The sequence below is a fragment of the Marmota flaviventris genome, chromosome 9, assembly GCF_047511675.1.
Source record: "Marmota flaviventris isolate mMarFla1 chromosome 9, mMarFla1.hap1, whole genome shotgun sequence".
NCBI lineage: Eukaryota > Metazoa > Chordata > Mammalia > Rodentia > Sciuridae > Marmota > Marmota flaviventris.
The window spans coordinates 56,778,528-56,799,357 of NC_092506.1; the positions used below are offsets into that span (position 1 = coordinate 56,778,528).

General features: G+C 39.6%; 1 pseudogene; it reads left to right on the forward strand.

Annotated features, from left to right (window-relative positions):
* The first annotated feature begins 2,260 nt into the window (after positions 1-2,260).
* LOC114078898 (interferon-induced very large GTPase 1-like) overlaps positions 2,261-20,830 on the forward strand; it is a 60,219-nt pseudogene continuing 41,649 nt past the window's right edge.

The window sequence follows — 20,830 nt, forward strand, 5'->3', positions numbered from 1 at the left end:
AAAAACTTTTGTACTAAAGAAAGGAATATACACTCAAGAGAGAACATGGGCCATTTCCAGAGGGAGAGACACCAACCCCTTGGGTAGGTATGTTGATATTTAGAGGGGACAGTAGCTAAAGGCAGAAAAAGAGGTAGATATAGGGTGGAGCTAACACAATTTGACACCAGCTTTCATGGTGCCTACCCATCATGTTACTTTTAGCAGGCAATGAGGCTGACCAAGGACTAGAGCTAAGGTCATGGACTGGATGGCTTATTGTTGCTTGTTTTCCATTTCAAAGGTTCATGGATGTTTCCTATATTCCAAGGGTTCTTGGTTACTTTCTTTTTGCTACTCAGTAGATCTTACTGGGTATTCTGTACTCCCAAATTCCTATTTCAACAGCTGTGGAGGCTCGAAAGTAAGAGATCCAGGGATAAGACTCTGGAAAGAAGCTTCTTGTTATATCATCACACATAGAAGGCAGAAGGGCAAAAAGGCAAAAGAGTGTCAAGCTCTTGCTTTGACAATGGCATTAATCCTGCCCATGAGGGTTCAGTCTTCATGACATAATACCCTCTCAAAGGCACAATTTTTTAATTCTGTGAAATCAAAATTGAATGTCAGCCTAAGTTTTGGAGGGGACAAATGTTCAAAGCACCCAGCAGATGGAATGACTATTATATCCATCTAATAAAGACATGAAGACAAAACTAAGGGACACCTGGTAGTGTTGCCAGCTTCCTCGGCAATAGGACTGACTCCAGGGGCCCCAACAATCCAGGTCCAGCCACTTGCCCCAAATACCAAGCAGAAAATGTAATGGTTAAAAAAAAAAAAACAGGAAAGAAACCTTTAATCAATAGCCATATTGGGAAGGCAAGGTGAGATCCAGCAGTCTCAACCCTTCTTTCAACTTGCTAACATGAGCTTCAGGTTTAAATAGGGAAAGAATTGAGGTCTGGTTGATTATTCTCTCATTAATGATTCTTTGAGGAGGCAGCTCCAGAAATGCCCTTATCAATTGAGGGAGCAATCTGCACTTGATGCTCAGTATGTTTGTCTCCCAAGCATGTATTCCTGGAAGCAAGTGATGATTGAAGTCCTCCAGGCACCATTCCAGGTGTCTGAAACAGGCTGCTACAAATCTCCCTGCAAATGTGTCTGACCACAGTATTGAAAGGTGCTGAGACATATTTTATATAGGCCTAAATAACCTTGTATAACTAGTTTTTAGATAAACACTCCTCAAATCATTAACATAACTCCATGCAGAGCTGAGCAGAGACCTGACCAAAGCTTAAGGTAACAAGAATTCAGATACAAAATGAAAGCACAGATATCCAGCTTTATTCTGCTTCTTGTTACCAATGGGGCAACTTTACACCTAGGAGAAGACTCATTGCTTTTAGCAAAGTCAGCTTTCTGATTCCCTGTTACAGAAGAGTTAGGATGAGATTAAAGACAAATTTAAGAGAATAAATCGAAAAGACATGGTGTACTAAATTTACATTAATAGGAAGACATGTGGGTAGAATACCAATTCGCTAAGTTTGGTACTGACATTGAATGGGAAAATACTACAGGAACATGTGAAATCTCATCTCATTTGTTGTCCAAAAAGAGTGAGTGAGGTAGTCAGCATAACACCACCCCATGCACATTATGCTGCTCCATTGCAACATTGATTATAGGAGATTCCTTGTATTGACATATACAGAGGACTTGGTATATAAAGTTGTCCATGTAATAGAAAGATGATATTAAAAGGGGAAGATGAAAAACAGGAAGTCAGTGACAATCATAAACTAGGGTAGAAATGCCATCAAAATACAGGACAAAAAATATTAAATAACCTAAGAGGTCAAACAGAGATAGGAATGAAACCAGTCAATATAGTTCGAGGGCATTGCTCTTGTTTCAAAAATAAACCATCAAGCTATCAAACCTAAGCATGTTCTCATGCTCCAACCCTCAGTCTCGAGCTTTCCAAGTAGTTGATTGTGTGTGATAGAAAGGGCCAAAATTAGGCTGTTAAGTTGCAACTCACCATGGAAAATAAAAAGCCAATCTATATTGAGAACACAATGATGTCTACCAGCCCCACAAAAAAAAGGTTTTTAAATATATACACAAATATATGTAAATATCAACAGTTAAACAGGGGACAAGAAGGACTTGGACTTGCATCACTAATACACTCACAATTTTGATTATGTGGCAGATACTTCCTAAGGTCAGGACAGAGTCAAGAGTAACTGAGTGTTTTCACAAAGCCATGGCCACAACAGAGTACACCTCAGATGAAGCTCTGCTCCGAGACAAAAGGAGTCAAGATCTCCAAGAGATGCCAAGAGAAGTAGGAGTGGATATTAAGTACTGATTGCACAAACTACAGGAATACCTGGGTGTGACCTGTGCCCAAGCCTTACAATATTTAACAGGAAAAAACTTCCAGAAGCTGATCCCAGGTACAATATCTATGGGAGAAAACGGCCCTGGAGAGACTGCTTGACCTGTCCCATTCAAATAGTGTTCCAGAGTTCTAGAAGTCACCAATGGAGAAGATAAAGAGAAAGCAGAAGCAGGCAGAACAAGCACTGCAGGAGCTGAGGAACTTGCTCCCAGAAGGGAGGCAGAGACAGGAAGAGACAGTAAAGAGAAAAGAAGCAGAGCTGAGGCAAGCCATGGAGATCCCTGAAGAGTACTGGCCAGTGCCTGAAAGGCCCTTACGGGCGGTCATGGAAATCATGCAGAGACAACTCAGTCCCATAAAGCAGACACTGACCCACAGGCAAACCTCCCAGATAGAGATCTACAAGATGGGCATCAGGAGGGCTGGCCCTGCAAGGAATTTGCCAATCATGCAACCAAAAGAACCTGATACAAAAGAGAGAGGAGCTACTCAGTGTCCCCAGTAATTTTTCCCTCTTTAGCCCTCAACAAAGCACAAAAATGGAAACAAAACAATTTATATCTTTTCAAGAAGAATCCATGTTCACCAGATTGTATAAAAATGTAAGTGCTTCCACCAAGGCTAGAGGCTGGGGGGTTCAACTAGAGACTGGAATGAATAAAAGCAAGCATTGAGAATCCAAGGAAACCCAACAAGCAAGTTCTGAGCACACTTCTTTATGCTCGACTAAATTCAGTTGTGTCCCCCTGGCCTCTTGCCACTCTCCCATTAGTGAGCATCAATTCTCTAAGCCTGCTCTCCAAGAATGTGAATACAACAAAGGCCTCTTAGATCAGACTGTAGACACAGACAGATTCACCTTCCTGAAGCAGAGGACTGAGAACTAATTCCACAGGTTTGGTTCTCATGCTAACCAAGGCTCTCTGCACCTGGGAGGAATCTACAGGTGGAAGGTTGTTTCAAAGGGTTTGCAAAGTGACCAGCTGGCTGATGTGAAGCAGCAGGTAGCAGTTGTCCTGAATATTACATATGGGACAGCTACAGTAGCTTTGGAGTGGGAGTTGCTACAGGTATGAGCTTCTAAAAGCCAAAATTTACAAAATCTCAAAACCAAGGTCCAGACAGGTGTCCACAAGAAGCAGATGGCCTCATCCAGTGGAAAGCTGGCCTTGTTGTCAGTAATCAAACTTGGTGTGGGACTTCAGGTGGTGCCCATTTGGGACTTCATCCTCTCCAACCACAGAAGTGATTTTAAAGATCCCCTTAAGGTAGCTAACTGCCTGAAAGACAACTATACTGCTTTGACTAACCTTACTGCACAAATTCAGGAGGGAACTGAATTATTTAGTGCTGGGAAGGAGCCAAGAGTTTTCTAGGATGATGTAAAATTCTGGCAAATATCTGATCCTCGGGAGCAACTTCAAAACCTGATCAAATTCATGCAAACACTGAGTCAAAAAATAAATCATTATGGCACTTGTATTAATATATGCCTGACAGACTGGGATCTGCAGAATTTCCTAGTAAACACTGTCAATTTTAGCAAAAATTATTTCAGACATAAAATTACATTTATTAAATCACAGTTGTGCAGCCTTCTGGATCCCCAGGTCTACAAAGTGACACACTTTCCTCTGGTTCACTCCATCATGCAATGGATCTACCAGTCAGAGTCACAGAAAGAACAACTCAAAATCTCCCATTTTCTGAGTTCATTAACATTTTAAAGGAAACCCAGAATGAACTCTTCGAGGTGAATGTTAAATGTGAAATGCAAGGTGTGGCTGGGGTTATAGCTCAGCAGTATAGCGCTTGCCTCACAAGTGTGAGGCATTGGGTTCGATCCTCAGCACCACATAAAAATAAATAAAATAAATAAAGTAAAAATATGTGTCCATCTTTAAAAAAAAAAACTCCTTAAAAATGTGAAGTGCAAGAAACAGTGGAAGAAGCTCAAAGAAAGGCCACATATGAGGTCAACTTAGCTCTCAGCAGTTTCTTGAATCACCTCCAAGCAGCAGGGCAGCCAGACACACAGGTCTTGCTACTTTCCAGTGCAGCTGGTGCAGGATATCCTGTGGTAAGCATATTTTTCATCATCTTCTGGGGTGTGGTAAGTTGAACTTCCTGCTGGATTTAATGCAAACTGCTTACAATAAATACCAAGAGATCAAAGATATTTCCAGCTCCAGGGCCCACACATTCCTGGTGCTCACAAGTCCAACAGGCACAGCTGGAGTCAGAGTTCTTCTCCAGAAGAGAAGACGCAATGCATGACACTTAAGAGTCAACACATGGGGAAATTATCATCTAAAGAAGTTGCACATGTCCTTATTAAACTTGGAGCAGATCATGATTGGGAAAACCTAGAGAGAGACTTGAGGTTACTCATTGATGGCAATTATGAAGCCACCATCTCTTCTTTGCAAATGGGCAAGTTAAGAAAAGAATTGGAAATTCTCTTCCATGAAAAGAAATAGTTCCAGGAAACAAATGATAATGAAAATAACAAATGGGAGGTGATAGAAAATGAAGCCATTCTAAACTCACTACAGCATCTAAACCTAGAACATTACTACTCAAAAAGGATGAGTAGAGCTAACTTCCATCTGGTCTACAAGAATTCTGTGTACAACATCAGGCCAAAATTAGAAGAGAAACTTCTCATCTATTTCCTTCAGAAGCTACTAATGCTGGATTATTGACTTAGATTCCTGGTCTTCAAAGATGATGAAAACATAGAACATCAGGTCTCTCCAAGTGCATCTAATAAGGAAAATGAGGCTTTTGATCCTAATCAGGAAAATGAGGCTTTTGATCCTTGTGAAGATCCTTTTTTGAAGATGGAGATATTCTCACTAATACTTTTCCCATTAATCCCAGACCCCACATTCACCCCATGGATATTCAAATGGCCACTTTTCACTGTGCAGATGATTTTGCCAGACAATATATTTGGGGCAAACTATCCACCTGTCAATTTGTCCTGTGCCTCCTGGTGCAAAATTTCTGCACTTCTCAAATTGAATTCACTCTCTGGTCTCTCAGACAAATTAGGAGAAGTTGGCAGCAAGCAAGAAAAAATCACCACAAGGGAAGCACAGTAACAAGAGTCAGCAGATGTGTTATGTCTCCATCCCCATTGTGTCCTTCATTAGAGTTGACAATGGCCTGTGTGCTTCCAAGTCTCAGAACATGAACCGTCTTCTTAGTAAACATCAATATGATGTATTTTTCCACAACACTGCAGACAAAGCAGCAAAAACTGCCTCTTTTTAAAAAAAAATAATTTATTCACTGATTCTAATTAGGTATATATGACAGCAGAATGCATTTTGATTCATTGTATACAATTGCACCACAACTTTTCATTTCTCAGGTTGTATACAATGTAGCCTCACTCCATATGTGCAGTCATACATGTACCTAGAATAATATTGTCTGTCTCATTCCACCATCTTTCCTGCCTCCATACTCCCTCCCTTCCCCTCCCTCCCTTTGCCCAAAGTTCTTCCATTTTTCCCATCCTCCCCCATTATGGATCAGCACCCACTTATCAGAGAGAACATTCAAGCTTTGGTGTTTGGGGATTGGCTTACTTTGCTTAGCATGATATTCTCCAACTCCATCCATTTACCTGCAAATGCCATAATTCTATTCTCTTTGAATGCTGAGTAATATTCCATTGTGTATATATACCACAGTTTCTTTGTCCATTCATCTATTGAAGGCATCTAGGTTGCTTCCACAGTTTAGCTATTGTGAATTGAGCTGCTATAAACACTCATGTGGCTGTGTTACTACATTATGCTGATTTTAAGTCCTTAAGGTATAGACCAAGGAGTAGGATATCTGGGTCAAATGGTGGTTCCTTTACAAGGTTTCTTAAGAATCTCCATTCTGCTTTCCAAATTGGTTGCACTAATTTGCAGTCCCACCAACAATGTATGAGTGTGCCTTTCCCCCCACACCATCGCCAACACTTATTGTTGTTTGTATCTTGATAACTGCCATTCTGACTGAGATGAAATTATAGAGTAGTTTTAATTTGCTTTTCTCTAATTACTAGAGATGTTGAACATTTTTTCATACATTTGTTGATCAATTGTATTTCTTCTTCTGAGAAGTGTCTGTTCAGCTCCTTAGTCCATTTATTGATTGAGTTGTTTGGTTCTTCTGGTGTGAAGTTTTTTGATTTATTTATATATCCTAGAGATTAATGCTTTATCTGACATGTGGGTGGCAAAAATTTGGTCCCAAAATGCAGGCTTTCTCTTCACCTCATTGATTGTTTCTTTTACTGAGAAAAAGCTTTTTAGTTTGAATCCATCCCATTTATTCATTCTTGATTTTATTTCTTGCACTTTAGGAGCCCTTTTAAGGAAATTGGGGCCTAACCCAATGTGATAAAGATTTGGGCCTACTTTTTCCTCTATTAGGTAGGTGCAGGGTCTCTAGTCTAATTCTTAGGTCCTTGATCCACTTTGAGTTGAGTTTTGTTTATGGTGAGAGATGGGGGTTTAGTTTTATTTTGCTGCATATGAGTTTCCAGATCTGCCAGCACCATTTGTTGAAGAGGCTATCTTTTTTCCAATGTATGTTTTTGGCAGGTGCCTTGTCAATTATGAGATAACTGTATTAATGTGGGTTTGTCTCTTGTGTCTTCTATTCTGTACCATTGATCTACATTTCTATTTTGGTGTCAATTCCATGTCATTTTTGTTACTATAACTTTGTAGTACAGTTTAAAATCATCAGTTTTACATTTATGAAGAGTAAAGTCCAAGTTCTGTATTTTAACCCAACTAGTAGTTACAAAAGTTTGTTGCTATTTTCCCTATCTGTATTTTATTTTCTCTAAATATTATTTTTAAATAAAGTAGAATGAAAACAGTAAATCTAAAAATGAGGGTGAGAAACACAAGGAATTAAGGCAGAAAAAAAGAGCAATATAAGGTTGCTTTAACAACAACTATCTAATGTTGCCCAATATCATAGTTATTTTTATATTTTGTGTGCAATCAGAGGTAATAGCATAAATTGGGGAAGATGGGAACCAGGCCATTTTCTCCTGGGAACAACACCCCACCCCCATAGTTTAATTATCTTTCTTTCTTTCCCATTGAACTAGAAAAACAATCATTCCTTACACTCTGAGTCCTGTCAGCTCCTCTAGGGTAGAACAGCAGTGCGCCACCCAGATCCTCCTTCAAGGAAGGACTGCTGCTCAGCTGAGGGGAGTGAAGGAAGCAGCCATTCATCGGTTGTTACACCTTTCACATCTACCTCACTTGCAGAAAGCCTCTTTGCCTGAGTTCATGCTCTCCTGGACAACTTTTATTCAGTGATTGAGACACAGAGGCCCTGCCATGTTGGCCGAACACAGGATACTCTCTCTGATAGGCCCCCTCACTCCAGTGTTCTAGCCTGTTTCAAGAAGGTTTCTGAGGTCTGAACCACAGTTCACTTTTTACCTCTGACATATCCTATTTCTGCCCCTTTCTTTCAAAGGTATTGATCCCTAAGAAATATCTTGCATACTTTTTCAGAATCTGCTTCTGGAAAAATTGGTCATTGACATTCCTATAGGTCTTGGTAAAGATTGTCATGTCCAGATGGATTTGAACAATGGTTGCGCATAATAAAGATGCAGCACAAGAAGAAAATAAAGGCTACATAATATTCTCTTTCCACCATCTGTAGAAATGGAGCATCATCTTTTCAAGGGATGAGAAAATGCAAGTCTTCCAGAAATGACTAGCAGGGAGGAAAGTGAGCTAGTCACCTTTACATTACCGTAACAAAAATACTTGACAAGCACAATTTAGAGGAGGAAAAGTTTGTTTTAGATCACAGGTTCAATGATTTAGTCCATGGTGGGCCAGCTTCAATGCCCTGGGACCAAGGTAAGGCAGAACACCAAGGCAGAATGTTGTGGTGGAGGAACACGGCTCTGCTTAAGGCAACCAGAGAGTAGAAAGAGAAAGGGAGAGGGGCTGCATGGATGATGAACCCTGCCAAAGCACACCCCAGTGACCCACCTCCTCCAGACAAGCCCCACCAGCCTACAATTACACACAATTAGTCCATTCAAACTTGGATGGACTGAGTAGGTTACTGCTTCTATTCACCTCTGACTATTCCTGCACTAACACAGGAAGTTTCAGGGGATACCTGGTGTCCAAACCAAAACAGGACCTCAGCCCTGTTGAAAGCATTCCAGAGGAGCATGAGATGTAGTAGCCCTGTGGGCAACTCATTAGTCAACGGTAACCAGAAAACTGGTGGTTTTCAAAAAAGAGGTAAAACTGATGGGCTAGAACTAAAATAAACATTTCTCCCCAGTCTTTGAAATGGGGTGGGGTAGTCAAGAAAAGGAACCTAGTTCTATCAAATGAATTCCTTAGGAATGAGAGGGAGGTAAATTGAGCCAAAACAAGAAGATTTACTTGCCTCGATCCAACATGCTTCAGCCTAGAAATTTTCCTGGCAGAGCAAAAGCTTCATCATCCTATGTACTAAGGAGACACCTATAGGGGAAATTAGAGATTTTGAACTTCCAGCTGCCAAATTAAATCTATAAAGTTTACCCAAAGACTTTCTTGCACCAGCACATAGTTTTCTGGGTCTCTAGAGACCCAATAAGACTGGAAAATAGTAATTGTTATAGGTTCTGCTGGCACAAAATGTTATCCTTGGGAGCAATTACTGGTCTTAGTAAGAGCATCCTGAAAACATGAATTTTCCTTGTTCTTTTCCTACCTTCAACCCTACAACCACCTCCTATGGCCTCCCATCTTATTACTAAGGGCTTTGTCATATAGCTTCTGGTTAAAGTTTCATGAAGTCGCAGGCCTTCTCTTACCAGCAGGTGGTAACAAGCCTTATTAGATTCCAAGATACCTTGATCTCAGTACTGTCAACATTTAGGGCCAGACAACATTGTTGTGGGGGACTGTCCTGTGCATTATAGAATGCTTAGAAGCATCCTTAGACTCTATCATTAGATGCAGGGAGCACTCCCAGCAGACATGACAACCAAAAATATCTATAGCCATTGCCAAATATTCCTGAAACATTTGTATTGCCCCAATTGAGAACCATTATTCAGTGAGACCCTAATGAAAATAAAATAAATAAATTTTGATGACGTTTAATTATTTTGTCATTTTTTGAATAAAGAACATGCATTTTGTTAAAAATATTTTAAATGTGGAAAAATATTAAATATCCCACCTTCTCGAAACATTTCAATGGCCATCCTCCCAGGCACATGGACTCAAGGATAAAAGCACACAGTTTAGCAAGGCATAGCATACACACTCTCCTATAATCCCTTTTCCTCTAAAAGTCTATTATGGACATATTTCTAGGCCAACAATTATTGATCTATTTAAAAATTAATTTTAATGCCTATATCATATATTAATAGAAATTAACTAGGTTCTTAAAGGTGGGCAAGGGAAGTTTCCCGATTTTCACTACCATAAAAGAGCAATTCACAGGCAATGTGGCCTACATATCTATAATTTTGACAGGACACAGTTTTATAGTATGATTGAGACATAGCTCTTCTTCAAAGATGTACACAAACTGATGGAAAGAATATGAACACAGACAGAATAAAATGTGATTAGTCACCTTGAAACACAAGGTATAAGTGTTGGCAAAAGATGAAGCAATAACTGCTTGGGGGTCAGGGCTGTCTCCACAGACATGAGTCTAGAAGGCAGCAGTGTAGAGGTCTCAACTTCTTCTTCAAGGATGGTACTTATAACAATCGTGTGTTTGAATGCCTATTTCTCCTATGCCTTGCTCCTTACATGCAGGCCACGGCCAGCTTTTTCTTCCTTATATGTCCTATACCTGGGATGATCATTAGGGCCTTACACTTAATAAACCTTCAGTGAGCTTCCCCCTTAATCGAGGTATTTTTCAGAACCTTCCTGACTGGATAGCATTCTCTCAAGGAATGAGAAACAAGAATGACAGGAGCAAGAGGGCTATGTTTGAATTCCCTCCAACTTTCCAAACTCAAAGACAGATCAGAAAAGAGGGAGAGAAAAGAGAAAGTTCAGTTTATATGCGGCTGATTCTCTTTCCTCTTCTGAAACCTATTCAAGGAGAAATATCACTGACTTTGTAACGGAGCAATCAGGGATGAATTCTAAGGCTTATGCCACAATTCAGATGATGTTCAGAAACAGTCTTGCTAAGTTTCTCTTTATTTTGCCTTTTAATCTGATATTCCTCCCAAATCCCCATCCATTATTTGGCATAAGGAAAAAAATTAACTAAAATTTCAAGCTAGCTTATTTCAATCTAACCATATAAATAAACTTTTAGAAAAAAAAAATCATTAAGATTTTACTATATCCCAGTCAGAATGACTAATTATATATATGTATATAATATACTAATTATATATATGTATATAATGTAATATATATATATATATTACATTCCCATCAACAGTGTATAAGCATTGTTTTTTTCCATATCCTTGCCAGTGTTTGTTTTATATATATATAAAATACAATCCAGATAAACAACAAACGCTGGCAAGGATATGGAAAAAAAAAACAATGCTTATACACTGTTGATAGGAATGTAAGCCATTGTAGAAAACACTATGGTGACTCCTTAAAAAACTAAAAATAAAGCTACAATATGACCTAGCTATTACATTCCTATGTCTACACATAAAAGGAATGAAGTCAGCATAAAAAAGAGATACTTTCATACTCATGATTACTGTGATACTTTGCACAACAGCCAAGTCATGAAATTAGCCTAAGTGTCCATCAACAGAAGAATGGGTAATGCAAATATGGACTATATATAAAATGTACTATTATTCAGTCATGAAGAATAGTGAAATTGTGTCATTTTCAGTAAAACAGATGGAACAGGATGACATGGTTTTAAGTAAAATAAGACAAAACTACTAGTATTGCATTTTTTTCCCTCAAATGAGATTTTTAAAAAAATTATCTGAGAGTAGAAAAGAGACTATTATGGAAAGGTAAGGCTGGGCCTGGGGGTGGAGGGTGGGGTAGATTAGAAGGAAGATGGATAAGATCAAAGCACAATTCATGCATTGTATGAAATATTGCAGTGAAGTAGTTTTTCAAAATAATAATAAACAGATGCCTTTAGGAATATTTAAGTTACTATTGGATAAAACAATGCTTGGTCAGTTGGAAAACCACTCTTTTGTCTGCTTCTTTCCCTAGTGTTCCAGGCAAAGTGTGTGGTTTATACAACCTCCTGACACTGAGAAGGTGCGCTAGCTGCCTGCTAGCATTTTATGTTGTCGCTGCGCCATCTGCTGGTCTCTGGAGTACAGTTCTATGTGTTCCCAGTGAACATTTATGACAAAGCTCTGAATTGAGTAGATAGCATGGGAACTCTACCATTTGCAGGAATAACGTTTTTGAGCTTTTCTCACTGTACCAAGGATTCTAATGGCTAGACAACCCTAAGTTCATTGCCACATTTTTCATCCTACAAATTGATACAGCACTTCATACTACCTTATGGTTAAATGAAGTCACTCTGCTATAAGATAGGACAGTTCACTGGGTTTGAATTTAATATCAATAACACATAAAAGCTCAGGGCAGAGCAGGGCTGGGAATGTGTCATAGTGGTAGATTGCATGCTTAGCACGTCTGAGACCCTGGGATCAATTCCCAGAATATAAAATTGATAGGAATGCTTTACTACTGAGCTCTATGCCAGTCCTTTTATTTTGAGACTGGATTTCAGTAAGTTGCTGAGAGTCTTGTTAAGTTTCTGAGACTGGCCTTGAACTTACAGTCCTCCTGCCTCAGTCTCCCAGGTCACTGGGATTACAGATGTGTACCATCACGCCTAGTCACTATTAATTTTTTTTGCATTGTTTTAGCATATGATTTCAATTCCTTTCTAATTTATTCTATGTTTAAAAATATATATTTTCACATTCATTTCCCTACTGCCTACAATTAACCTCTTAAATACATATTTTTAATTCATACCATATTAGCTTCCACAGGTATACAAAAACTTAAGTCTGTACTGTTCTATCCACCCTATTTATGTTGATGTTGTCACAAATATGTCCCTTTGCATTTTATGCAAGTTAGCCAAAATTTATATTTAACATTTTATACATTTATCTTTTAATTATATTCAGATGTGAAAGACAGTTACAGGCAAGAAATACAATAGCATGAAGTTTGTATTTTCCTAAGTAGTTTACCTGTGTTTTATATTCCTTCCAGTAAGTTTGATTTACTTGTCTAGTTTTTTTCATTGCCACCTAAAGAACTCAATTTAACATTTCCTGTAGGGCTAGGATTACTAATAATGAATGCCCTTGATGTTTCTTTATTTGTAAAAGTCTGAATTTCTGTATAATTCATTAAAAAATAGTTTTTCCACTTGTAAGACTATTGATTGACCATCTTTCTTTCCACATATTAAATGCCAACCCACTGGCTTCAAGACTTTTTGATTTCTGCTAAGAAATCATGTTATTTTTATTCAGAATCCTTTATACAAATCACTTCTGTCTGGCTGCCTCCAAGACTCTTGCTTTGTTATAATTTTCTTTTAAAAGTGGTTAAATACATGTCAGAGTGGATCTCTCAGGCTTGTCCTTCTCAGAGTTTCTTGACCTTCTTCAGTGTGTAGATTTATGTCTTTTGTCAAATTTTGAATTTGGGGGCTATTGTTTTTCATAATTACTGTATTTGTTCACTTGTCATCACTCAAATAAAATAGCTGAGGCAAGATACTTATAAAGACAATAGGTTTACTTAGAGCACAGTGTGGGTGGCTCAAAAGTCATAATCACATGGTCCCCTTGGTCTAGTTTGGCAAATAATGAATGACATCACATCATTGTAGGACCACATATAAGAGCACGAGTTGTATATTGAAACAGGAACCGGAGAGAAAGGGAGGGGCCAGTAATGCTCTTTTTTTGTTTGGTTTTTTTTAGAATTTTAGTATTTATTTTTTAGTTTTTGGCGGACACAACATCTTTATTTGTATGTGGTGCTGAGGATCGAACCCAGGCCGCACACATGCCAGGCGAGCACGCTACCGCTTGAGCCACATCCCAGGCCCAGTAATGCTCTTTTTATAAGAACCCATTAGACAGAACTAACCAAGATCTTGTCTATGATTTCCTTTGTACCTCTGAGTATATTTAAGCCAATTGACTTCAATTCTTTGCCAAGTGATTCCGATGACTCTCTATCACCCAAAGAATCTGTTAATTTTTTGTGACTACGTCAGACTTTCTAATTTATTACATGCTTTTTAATTTTCGGTAGAAATCTAGACATTTCGAAACTCTAATGTAGTTAACACTGCAAATCAGTTTATTCCTCATGCTCATGATTTTTTTTTTTTTTTTGATTGTTTGATTTTTCTGGCTGGTGTGAGTTGTAATTGTCTAAGGGAATTTTTGAAACCTTTTTTTGGAAAAACAGAATCTGAATATATGGTCTTAAATGTGTCTTTCCCTTTAGCATAGTATATGTTCAAACATGTATTAATAAACACTTTTATAGTTCTTGCAGGAAAAAAACAAAACTCTCATCCAGTCTTTACTTAGCTTAATGTAATTCCTTCAATGCTTAACCAGGCCGCTTATCATTCTGCCTTACTCTTTACTTCCTGATTATACTGAGCCCAAGGATCAATGAGAGCTATAACCTTGGGTCTTACCAGGCTCTTTCTGGGGATATATCCTGCTCTGGAAAGGCATGTAGCTTTTCAAATTTCCATATACGGGGATGTTTCAACTTGCTAATTCCCTACAAAATTTCTCTTACCAATCTTTCCTCTTAGGTTTTCAGTTTCTGATTTCCCTCATAATCTCTTCCCACAGACAATAGTGAATTATTACTCATTTGCCTCTAAATGTTTTCAAGAATTCCCTCTACATAGCCATTTTTGGGGCTATGAATTTTATCCAAATCAGAAAGGTTTTATTTAGCCAGCTGGCGACTGATCCCTGCAGGACCCAAATTGTCTCTGCCAGGAACAGCATTGGGTCCAAGTTCTATGGGGTTTATAAGAGAAAAAAAAAACACATCTTGAAAATGTAGGTGCAGGCAAGTAAGCAGGATACAGAGGCTGAGAAAGCAATTAGCAGAGCAAAAACAGACAACCACATCCTGGGTTCGAGCACATTTGTGGGTATATGAAGTACAGAAAAACAATTTTTTAACATCTTAGAAACAGCTTATATTAATGTTTCACACAGGAGTCATAAAAGTGGGGTCACTATGGCTATATTTACTTACACTTACCTATTGCTATATCTTGTACTTAACTATTGTTCCATTCAGATATACTTATCTGTAACTATATTAATCCGTGGGCTTATACTTATCACCCTACACTGTTTTATATCTTATTTCTCACAACTTATAACTTAAGTTACATGATTAATATTACTTCTTCTAATTTATAACTAGAGAAGCTTAACATTATTTATTCTATAAAACTTATCACAAATCCTAGTATCCTACTTATTAACATTTCATGACTTATAATCTATAATTTATAACCTATAATCTATATTGATTAATCTCAGACCATAACACTATGATTTCCCACCATGGCTCAGTGCACCTGCTTTAGTGTTAACATGTTAGATTTTTTCCAACAGAGTCTCTATTATTTTTCTCCAGGTTGACAGGGAGCTATCTGCTCATACTAAGGCTTTCCCTATATGGTATCATGGCCACTTGGGTACCTCCCAGGGGCAGAGTCTAAATTTCCTTTCCCCACTTCCGTGCTCATATCAATCTAGCTACTTATTCTATGAGACTTGAAGAAAATCTCCTTTGACTCTGGCCATTATGGAGTAGAAGGTAGATCCCCAAGTCTTCAGGCAGTCCTGGTCCTCTTTCTTTGATGGGCTCAGCCCAAAGAGCAGCACTCATTGATTGGAGTTTCATGCCTGAAATTCCCTCAGGCTTGCATTGCCTACTTGTAATGTTCAAATGCTATTGTTGTATCCTCATGTGAGGGATTAATGTCATTAGAAAAGAGGGACCTTATTCCTCTTTTGCCTCCTTCTCTTCTGATTTCAGCCATGTGATGAAACAAAAAGAAGGTCTTTATCAGGTGTCAGCACCTTAATCTTGGACATTTGAGCCTCCAGAACTAGAGCATACAAACAGTCAAACCACAGCATTCCACCCTGACCTCTTCAAATTCATGTTCTTTTACATACAAAATATGTTTATTTCCAACATCAATTCATAAGTCCAAAGTCTAGAGTCTTCTCTAAACTGGATATGGGAAAAATTAAAAGTAAAACTGGAGGTTTACACAGTGGTTCGATTGCCCTGGGGCCTTAAGTGAAGGGCTATAAAATCAGGATGCTACCTGGACCCAGAAAACAATGAGGCAGAGATGGCCATTCAGAGCAGGTTTGTTGCAAAATGGGAACAAAGGCAAGAGAAATGAAAAATATACATGTTTTGGATGGACTTTAGGTTTTGTTAGAACCGCGAGTGGGAACTTGGAGTAGCATGCAGCCTGAGTCCATGGATAGTCATGCCTTTTAGGGCCTGGCATGTGCACAGCTGCTGCCCTCTTGTGAGAAGTCTCATGTACGTACACACACACACACACACACACACCACATATACAATGTTAAAATGAGGGCATACGCTGCTCATTTGGGTCATTTGGCCATTTCTGGCCTAACACCACAGGCAGAAAGTCATATAGCCACCCACTGAGTTTCTGAGCAGTTCATGGGCCAATGTAGGAGCTTAGGGTCATGTTAAGTGCCTGTTATTCTAGGAATTAACAGTTGGTAGAGCACCTTTTGAGGAATAAGAGGAATGTTGGTGATTCTGTTTATAGTTCTGAGTAATCTGACCACCTTCCCCTAATGGATGTCTTCCATAATGCAACCCACAGAAAGGTAGGGCAGATTAATGTCCTTATATGGTTGTTCTCCTTAATGATAGTGTCAGTTCATACTGAGGACCAGTTCTTTCATATCAATTGCTTGTCAGAGGCTCTGACAGACCCACAGAGGAAGTGGGACCCTTAAAATGCTCTGACACAGTATGCACTGTGTTAAAACCCACCCCTCTTAGCCAGAGAAGCCACTAGGAAACTACACTGTTAAGTCTATTTGGAATTAAATTCAACTGTGCACAACAATCCAATTCCTCTGGGTACATCTGGAGGAGAGAATGATGTCCTAAGAAGTCCCTCATATAAATGTGAAAAACCTACAACCCAAAAGATGTGAATATCTCAACATAAAAATTGAAGAAACATGAAAAAACAAGGCAACATGACCCCTCCAAAGTTTTCAGTTTCAGGAACACCTGAGAGGTCATGGCCATGAGCAAACTGGAAACCATGCACAACCAGTGGACCTGGGAGCTCAGGAGTCATATGCTAGAGAAATTCAATCAACTTTGGGAAAAAAATGGGTCTATGAATTATCCTCTACTGTCCCTCAAGTCACAGAGCCTAATATTGATGTGGATTCAGAAAACATCCTCTGGGAGTATTTCAAAAAGGAGACAAACCTGGTTGACAGACTCAAGGGAAATTATGGTGTTAAGTTTAAAATCAATTATGATGAGCATGTACAAGTGATTAAGAATAATATTCCTTTCAAAAAGAAGTTAGAGAGACGGAACTGTGACCACCCACAGAGCAGGCCCAGCGGCCTGCTGAGGGGCAGAGCCGCCCCCCACCCCCCGTGCCTGCCAGGTAGGCGGAACTGTGACCACCGACAGAAAAGGCTCAGTGGCCCGCGGAGGGGCAGAGCTGCCAACCACTCCTGCAAGGTAGGCGGGCCTGGGACCCACCGGCAGAAGAGGAGCAGCGGCCTGCTGAGAGGCAGAGCCGCCCCCTCCCCCCGCGCCGGCAAGGTAGACGGAACTGTGACCACCCACAGAACAGGCCCAGCGGCCTGCTGAGGGGCAGAGCCGCCCCCCACCCCCCGCGCCTGCCAGGTAGGCGGAACTGTGACCACCGACAGAAAAGGCCCAGTGGCCCGCGGAGGCGCAGAGCTGCCAACCACTCCTGCAAGGTAGGCGGGCCTGCGACCCACCGGCAGAACAGGCGCAGCGGCCTGCTGAGAGGCAGAGCCGCCCACTCCCCCCGCGCCGGCAAGGTAGACAGAACTGTGACCACCAACAGAACAGGCCAGACTTGCAACCGACAGACAGAACAGGCCCAGTGGCCTGAGGAAGGGTAGAGCCGCCCCCCACCCCCGCGCCTGCAAGGTAGGCGGACCTGCGACCCACTGGCAGAACAGCCCCAGAGGCCTGCAGAGGGGCAGTGCCGCTGCCTGCAACTGCAAAGTAGGCAGAACTTCGACCACCGACAAAACAAGCCTAGCGGCCCGCAGAGGGACAGAGCCGCCACCCGCGCCTGCAAGGTAGGCGGACCTGCTACCGACCGGCAGAGCAGGCCCAGGGGCCTGCCGGCGTGGTAGGCACATTGCCCCAATTGGAGGAGGGGCAGAGCCGCCGCCCGCGCCTGCGAGGGAGACTTTGCAACTATACAAGACCAATATAAATACATAGGGGGAAAATTCAATAGCACAACAGTTTCACCAAGTAGAAAGGAACGCGAACAGTATGAAGAGACAAGGAAAGAAAGGACCACAAGCAATGCAGGTCAACTCAACGTTAGAAGAGGTAATAGCTACAGCAGATGGAATGTCAGATAAAGAATTCAGGATATACATGCTTCAGATGATCTGGAGTGTCAAGGAAGACATCAGACAGCAAAATCAGACAATGAAAGATCACTTCAACAATGAATTACATAAACAAATCCAAGAAGCAAAAGATCAACTATACAGGGAGATAGAGGTTATAAAAAACAAACAAACAGAAATCCTAGAAATGCAGGAAGCAATAAACCAACTTAAAAACTCAATTGAGAATACTACCAGCAGAGTAGAACACTTAGAAGATGGAACATCAGACAATGAAGATAAAGTATTTCAACTTGAAAAGAACATAGACAGCTCAGCAAGACTGTTAATAAACCATGAGCTGGGCTGGGGATGTGGATGAAGCGGTAGCGCGCTCGCCTGGCATGCGTGCGGCCCGGGTTCGATCCTCAGCACCACATACAAACAAAGATGTTGTGTTTGTCGAAAACTAAACAATAAATATTTAAAAAAAAAAAAAAAAGAAACCATGAGCAGAACATCCAAGAAATATGGGATAACATCAAGAGACCAAATTTAAGAGTCATTGGGATACAGGAAGGGACAGAGTTTCAAACCAAAGGAATGAGCAATCTATTCAATGAAATAATACGAGAAAACTTCCCAGACTTGAAGAATGAGACAGAATCCCAAATCCTAGAAGCCTACAGGACGCCGAATGTGCAAAATCATAAGAGACCCACACCTAGACACATTATAATGAAGATGCCCAACATACAGAATAAGGAGAGAATTTTAAAAGCTACAAGAGAAAGGAAGCAGATTACATGTAGGGGTAAGTCAATCAGGATAACAGCTGATCTTTCAACACAGACTCTGAAAGCTAGAAGATCCTGGAATAACATATTTCAAACACTGAAAGAAAATGGGTTCCAACCAAGAATTGTGTTTCCAGCGAAATTAAGCTTCAGGATGGAAGATGAAATTAAAACCTTCCACGATAAACAAAAGTTAAAAGAATTTGCAGCTGGAAAACCATCTCTTCAAAACATTCTTGGCAAAACATTACAGGAAGAGGAAATGGAAAATAACAATGAAAACCAACAGTGGGAGGTAGGACAGTAAAGGGGGGGAAAATAATCAAAGAGGAAAACAAACCATGTTTAGTAACATAAATAAACAAATATGGCTGGAAGAACAACCCATATCTCAATAATAACCCTAAATGTTAATGGCTTAAACTCACCAATTAAGAGACACAGGCTAGTAGAATGGATCACAAAACAAGACCCAACAATATGCTGCCTACAGGAGACGCATTTGATAGGAAAAGACATACATAGGCTGAAGGTGAAAGGTTGGGAAAAATCATATCACTCATATGGACTTCGGAAACAAGCAGGTGTGTCCATACTCATATCAAATAAAATAGATTTCAAGCCCAAGTTAATCAAAAGGGATAAAGAGGGACACTGCATACTGCTCAAGGGAACCATACACCAACAAGACATAACAATCATAAATATATATGCCCCTAACAATGGTGCAGCTATGTTCATCAAACAAACTCTTCTCAAGTTCAAGAGTCTAATAGACCACCATACAATAATCATGGGAGACTTCAACACACCTCTCTCACCAATGGACAGATCTTCCAAACAAAAGTTGAATAAGGAAACTATAGAACTCAATAACACAATTAATAACCTAGACTTAATTGACATATATAGAATATACTACTCAACATCAAGCAGTTACACTTTTTTCTCAGCAGCACATGGATCCTTCTCAAAAATAGATCACATATTATGTCACAGGGCAACTCTTAGACAATATAAAGGAGTAGAGATAATACCATGCATCTTATCTGATCATAATGGAATGAAACTGAAAATCAACGATAAAAGAAGGAAGGAAAAAGCATACATCACTTGGAGAATGAACAATAGGTTACTGAATGATCAATGGGTTATAGAAGACATCAAGGAGGAAATTAAAAAATTCTTAGAGATAAATGAAAACACAGACACAACATATTGGAATCTATGGGACACATTGAAAGCAGTTCTAAGAGGAAAATTCATTGCGTGGAGTTCATTCCTTAAAAAAAGAAAAAAACCAACAAATAAATGATCTCATACTTCATCTCAAAATCCTAGAAAAAGAAGAGCAAAACAACAGCAAAAGACGTAGAAGGCAAGAAATAATGAAAATCAGAGCTGAAATTAATGAAATCGAAACAAAAGAAACAATTGAAAAAATTGACAAAACTAAAAGTTGGTTCTTTGAAAAAATAAACAAAATCGACAGACCCTTAGCCATGCTAGCAAAGAGAAGAAGAGAGAGAACTCAAATTACTAGCATACAGGATGAAAAAGGCAATATCACAACAGACACTTCAGAAATACAGAAGATAATCAAAAATTATTTTGAATCCTTATACTCCAATACATTAGAAGATAGTGAAGGCATAGATAAATTTCTTAAGTCATATGATCTGCCCAGATTGAGTCAGGAGGATATAGACAACCTAAACAGACCAATATCAATTGAGGAAATAGAAGAAACCATCAAAAGACTACCAACTAAGAAAAGCCCAGGACCAGATGGGTATACAGCAGAGTTTTACAAAACCTTTAAGGAGGAACTAATACCAATACTTTTCAAGCTACTTCAGGAAATAGAAAAAGAGGGAGAACTTCCAAATTCATTCTACGAGGCCAGCATCACCCTGATACCTAAACCAGACAAAGACACTTCAA